This window comes from Coffea arabica, chromosome 5e, assembly GCF_036785885.1.
Source record: "Coffea arabica cultivar ET-39 chromosome 5e, Coffea Arabica ET-39 HiFi, whole genome shotgun sequence".
In the NCBI taxonomy this organism is placed as follows: domain Eukaryota; kingdom Viridiplantae; phylum Streptophyta; class Magnoliopsida; order Gentianales; family Rubiaceae; genus Coffea; species Coffea arabica.
In genome coordinates, this window is record NC_092318.1 from 7,761,674 (window position 1) to 7,768,431 (window position 6,758).

Genomic DNA, 6,758 nt, shown 5'->3' on the forward strand with positions numbered 1-6,758 from the left:
AGATTTTATTTCTCAACTTGGAAGATAGCATTTTCAATTTGTACAACTCCATATTTTTGCTTCAATCTAGTATGTTTCACTTCCAATTCTTCATGCTCCCTTTGTAAATACTTTAGTTTCTTTGTTTTTTTCCACAACTCTTGATTGTAATATAGCACAAAATTCTCTTCCATTCTTGCAAAACTCGGGGTCAACCCATTTAAAATAATCACATACTTGCCCACTCTAAAACAAAACAAAAATTTTTTTTTCTACAATTATTTTCTCTAAAAGTTAACAAAAAAATATTATTTATCGTACAATTCATACTTTATAATTTGAGCATCCAAGAAATCTCCTTTCAAGATTTTTCAGTGTCCATGACCTTCTTAATGGTGCTAGTTTACCGCATGCACATGTTTCTTGGCTTGGTTCTTGTACATGTTGTGATGAACAACATCTAGACAAAGAACAACGAAATGAATTTGAAGAAGTTTGGAATATTTTTTCTTCTTTTTTAGGCTGCAAATATAGGATTGGAAAGTTTGAAAACTCATGAAATTAGAACAAAAAAATTTTGGTCTTCAACTGAGACTTCTCTTTATATACAATGGATGGGGGCATTTTCATCACAAAATTTTAACGTTTTATCTTGGGTCATTTTCGTCAACTGAAGTATTTCAACGGATCTTTTGATGATTTGGATTGTCAGGATAAAGTGCCAAAAAATTAACATTAGGAGGTAAAGTGAAAATCACTATAAACCTTATAGGGAGTTTTCGTGATTTTCCCTAATTCTAATCATATTAGAAATATAGGAAGTCTCCATTTTAGTTTAGAAAACTAAACACAAAAAAGGTAACCAACGACTAAACATTTTTGTCATAGAAAATTAACTAGTTGCCTAGCTTTCTTTTTTCTAGAAAATTTCTTGCAAATACCTTAATTCTAATCATATTAGAATTATAGGAAATTTTCATGTTAGTTTAGAAATCCAAACACAAAAAGGAAATCAATGACCAAATCCTATTTACCATTAGAAACTAACGTGTTTCTAAATTCCTTTTCTTTAGAAATTTTCAACATGAAACAACCAATCAAACTTCATTATCACAACCATCTCATAACTGGCAATCAAAGTGAAGTAAAACAAAAATTACAGCAAATCATCTGCTGCAAAATTACATTAAAAAATCACTGCAAGCAGCATTTTTCATGCAATTTCCAGCAGTGAATTGTTGCTGTTTTCCCTGAATTTCTTAATTGGTTCATCGACAATAAAAAATCATCAAAGTTCTTTCACCAAAGTCACCACATATAGAAATATTAGTGAGAGTCGATGCACAGGTAGTAGCAAAACAAAAATGTAGCAATGGTGATTATTATTATCGCTACTTACATGCAACCCTTGCCACTGTACATGTGCTAACTAGTCACAACATTGCAATTGGAATCCTTAGATTGATTCTAAATCAATACTACGAAGAAAACAATAAGCAAATTGTGACATACAAGTCAGCACCGGGTGACTAGAATATGATTAGTCCAAATTTATCTAGAACATTTTTGGTAACATGTTTTCATCGTATTCCATTTTCCCTTTTGTGTTCTCATCACAAAACTAGCCACGAAACTTCAGTTTTTTTTATTGAAAATATGAGATTATAAACATTGAAAAACTTTCAAGAACAATTCAAGGAAAAGTTTTCAATCAACTTTGTTCATTAAAGATATATACTAACTTCAAGAACAGTATATAATTGTGATCCTATCACCATCCATGGCAATTAAATAAATTTATCAGATGAGTTAATCAAAGTTGATTCTGATCCCACTATAAGGATTCATAGGGACATGTAGAGTGAAAATTTTAAAAAATTTTAGGGCAAATTACATTTTACCCCCCTGTGGTTTATCCTTTTTTTACATAACCCCCCTATGGTTTCAAAAGCTATACATAACCCCCTCATGGTTTGGATTAAAGTGTCAAAGTGACGGAAATAGTCACTCGTAACGGAGCTTCTAAAAATGTCGAAATTACCTTTATAAATACATGACACATTAACCCCGTATGCTTTTTATATTTTACCATATAACCCCCTTATGGTTTAGTACTTTACCATATAACCCCCTTATGATTTTCAAAATATACACATAACCCCCTTTGGTTAATAAATAATTTTCAACTTTACATAAGGGTAATTTTGACATTTTACATGACGCCGTTACGAATGATCATTTCCGTCACTTTGACACTTTAATCCAAACCATAAGGAGGTTATCTATAGCTTTTGAAATCACTGGGGGGTTATGTGAAAAAACGCTAAACCACAAGGGGGTAAAGTGGAATTTACCCAAAATTTTATTTCTTTAGTAGATTGACCTTTGATTAAATCCATGTGACATAGAGTTGTTCAAGAAGATTACCTCAATCCATGAAACTCTTCTTAAATTAGTGGAGATCTGACACAAAGGGGCTATGTGATCCATGTAACCGTACAAGTGCCTAGTCTCTAATGGTGATCCACATGAATCTCCTTGGCTAGAACCTCCTAGGTTGAATTAGTTTAAACTAGATTAGTACTAACTATTGCCAAGACACCTCCCACAAATTGGTTGAGAAAAACCTAGTTTTTTACCATGAAAAACATGCTCCAATAAAAAAAATAAGAGACTTGATATTTTCTTATTTTCTTGGATGAATTTTGGGTATTTCTCTCTAAATATTTTCTCAAAAATTTTACAAGGCAATTTGTGTATCAATTACTCTTACTAGCAAAAGTTTAGTGAGTATTCATAGACAAATAAGTTTTTTCATATCCTTATGGAAACCTGAAACCAGTTTTCAATAGGATTCACCTTTCTTATTCTAATAAAACACTTGTATTTAGAAGATTTAAACTTATTTGTACTATAAGTCCCTTAAGTTTGATTTGTCTCACAAATTAAATTATAAGCTAGAAAACTTATCTTTCAAATCTCTAGTTGAATATCGTTTAATCTAACTAAAGACGTTCTTACTGTATGTGACTCATTAGGTTCTCATATACGTTGGCAATAAGAATGAGTTATAATTCTTAATAAATAAGAATTAGGTAAATTAAAACTCTTTTTAATTTATCATTGATTCAACTAATCAATCAACTCATACTCATAGATCAGGACTGGCATCTAACAATGCATCATGACCACCCAAGTAATAAGAAAAGTCAAGTGGGTGGATGACTCCACCTTTCAGTGAATGTTCACCATGTAATTATTAACCTTTTACTACACTTATCTCACATTAATCCTGGAATAAGTTATACCTATTCTGTTATCTGGTTAATGTTCATTTCTTGCAATAAAATATAATTCGAATGAAGAATCACTTAGAAACACTTTCTAAGACTCTTCTTGTGATGACCTCATTACTCCCTAGGGCGTACTCCAGGATTTAGTGGACCGCCTGTCCAACTCTTGACAGAACTCACTCACTCTCTTCTCTCAAGAAAACAAATCATAGTTTTAAAAAAAAATGAAACAACAGTTTCCAAACTTGGAATGTACATTTATATTCATGTCTATCTCTCAAACATTCATACATTCTCAAATATAACAAAAGATTCAAGTTCTAAATAACTTCCAACCCTAATCGAGCACTAGTGCTAGTATAATCACAAAAGTAAAAAAAAACTAGACGAAACCAGCCTATACTAGCCTCTCGCCTATGCTCGTACCCCCTGTAAGGAAAATAAAGATTAATAGGGTGAGTCAAAATTCAGTGAGATTCCAAAGCATCATGTGAACCCAAGTAGCGTGTTGAACATAATATAAAACTTGAAATATCAAAATAGCGAGCAAAAGTTCATAAAAGTTAATAATAACACTTCAAATAGCAAATCATTAGATATCCAACATTTCTAGGTAAAAAGATACAGTTGCTCTTGCGAACTAACTCCACCATAGCTTCACCAAGTAGTAGTTGACACTCCATCAACTTTCAAGTAGTGTAACCAGTCCAGTAGCGCATCACTTAACTCCAATCTCCGTCAACCATTTAAACCACCTACCGGGCCCGAACTCCACTATAAACAGTGGTGGTAATATTTGAGCATACCAATTAGTCGAGGAGATAACATTCCACTCGATAAAGCAGTAGATCCAGGATTCGTTATCTTACCAACCAGACCCTTACCAGCTCGATAAAGTAATAAGTTACATTAGGGCAAGTGCGATTAAGTACACCCTTACCCTATCAAACAAGTCAAGTACTGTCCAATCACATTAACAAAGCAATTCATTCAAGTAATAAGTTCAAACATGTACTTGGAAACACTTACCAATAATTTACTGCTTTCCAAAACCAAACTCAGGTTCAACTCTCTGGTTAGAGTCAATATCTGTGATAAAATATCGTATAACAACTTGCAATCAATTAGGGTTTCAAAATATAGGAATTTCGCTTTAAAAAAATCAAGTAAATAGAACTTATTTAAGTAATACTCATAATACTTATGAAATCCTAGAAAATTCGTGCTCGCTCTTTTGTTTTGGATAAAGAAACGATTTAAACATTTTAAGTTCGCAACTTGGTGCAAGAAACTAGGAAATCATGTTTAAATTGGTGGATCCTTCCTCATAAAATATTTAGGTTTTAGCAAAATTTCAGCTTATATATCCCTCCTAAAGGGAACTTAAATACCCTAAGCAATCAAAGTTCAAATCAACCAAGAATCACCGCTCAAGTTCCGTTTCCGCTCGCTTGGACTTCAAGAAAAAAGAACGGACAGCATTTCCTTTGTCTTTCCCCAAATTTTCAGCCATTTTCAAGGCTATATTTTCATCTCAAATCAGCCTAAATCAATACCACAAGTAATAAAATGAATTTGGTTCTCATACTAGCCATAAAACCATCCAACTAAAGCTCATTTCTAGCCTATATACATCACAATATCAAAGCTGAAAAATTCCTCATCAAAACTGAAATTATAGAACTAAAACTGAAATTTTCTATTTAGAGGCTAAAAAGTCACAATAAACTACCAATCATCACACAAGTCCATAACTAAGCTTAATATCAACATATCATGGATGAGCAACATAAATCAAAGCTGAAAATCATAAACCCTAGGCTGAAATTTCACCAAGCTTCACCAAATCTAGGTTATCATCCATAAAATTCCAAGTTTCAAGCCATTTTCACCATAAATTGTAAAATAAAAAAGAGAAAGGAAGTTGTCCAACTTAGTACCTTCAAAACCCCTTGAGAAAGTGAAGAACCAAAGCTTTCCTTTCCAAAAACTCTCCACTACAAGCTTCCTTGCTTCCTTGGAGCAACTTTATTCGGTTTAGTTTTGTGATTCCAACTCAAACAAAGTAAGAATCAAGATGAAGTTGGTGATTTTTTCTTCTCTCTTTTCCTCTCCTCACTCTTGGCCAAGAAGATGAAGAAATGAAGGAAATTTTGTGCTACGAAAGATAAGAATGGAAGAAAGCTTCTTGGTCAAAGGTTGCATGGATGGCCAACACTTGGCAAGCCACCAATTTTCCTTTTGTTTTTGTTTATTTTCCTCTTATTTTTGGTTAAAAATTTTGGCTAGCCTAAGGGTTAAATTAGGGAAGGATAAATGATAGGAAAATAAGAAAATTAGGGTAAGAAAGTATTAGTCAAGTGGTGTCTTCGACCGGTACAAACGGCGCGAGTCGGTTCAAACCTACTTTCTTAATTCTCTTGTACTTTTAACTTATGGTTGACTAACTTATTCTTAGCACTTTTTAATCACATACTTCCTGTTGCCTAATACCCGTTCTTATCCATCAAATTTAGTACACACACCTCATCAATTGATCACACTACACGAATACGCCAAAACCCAAGCTTACACTAATGATAAAAGTAAAAGTAAAATTCTCGATTCTATTATTTATTACAACTATTAAGGGAGCAAATTAGTGGTAAAGAATTTATAAATTAACTTATTCAAAATAAAAAAGGATTATAAGGAAAATATATGTGAATTTTCAAGTCCTCACAGTCTCTCCCCCTTAAAAAATTTTCGATCTCGAAATTCATGCATTTTTTCGCAAATAGTTCAGGGTATTTCTCTTGCATGTCCATCTCTAACTCCCAGATTGCTTCCTCTACCTCATGATGTTTCCACAGAACCTTAACCAGTGAAATTTGTTTATTTCTCAAGTCCTTTACCTTTGGGTCTAGTACTTGAATTGGTCGTTTTTCATAGGTTAAAAACTAATCAAACTCAATATCTTTTGACGGCAAAATATGAGTCGGGTCTGGATGATATTTCTTAAGTAAGAAAACATGAAAAATATCGTGGATTCGAGATAAGCTGGCTGGCAACTCTAATCAATAAGCCACTTTTCCTACCCGTTGGAGTATATTAAAAGGTCCTATGTATCTTGGTTGAAACTTCTTTCCTTTTCCCGCCTTGATATTTCCTTTCAGTGAAGTAACCTTAAGAAACACCTTATCTCCTACCTCAAACTCTAAATCCTTTCTCCGATGGTCGGCATAGCTCTTTTGTCGATTTTGAGCCATTTGAAACGTCTAACATATCATTTTTACCTTTTCGTAAGCCTCCTCAACCCATGGTATTGTTGCCGGATCTATAATCTTTCTCTCTCCTACTTCATCCCAATGGATCGGTGATTTGTATTTTTGTCCATAAAGTACTTCATATGGAGCCATTTGAATAAAAGAGTGATAACTATTGTTGTAGGCAAACTCGACTGGCGTCATGTACTGGCTCCAACTCCCTCTAAACTCCACAATACAG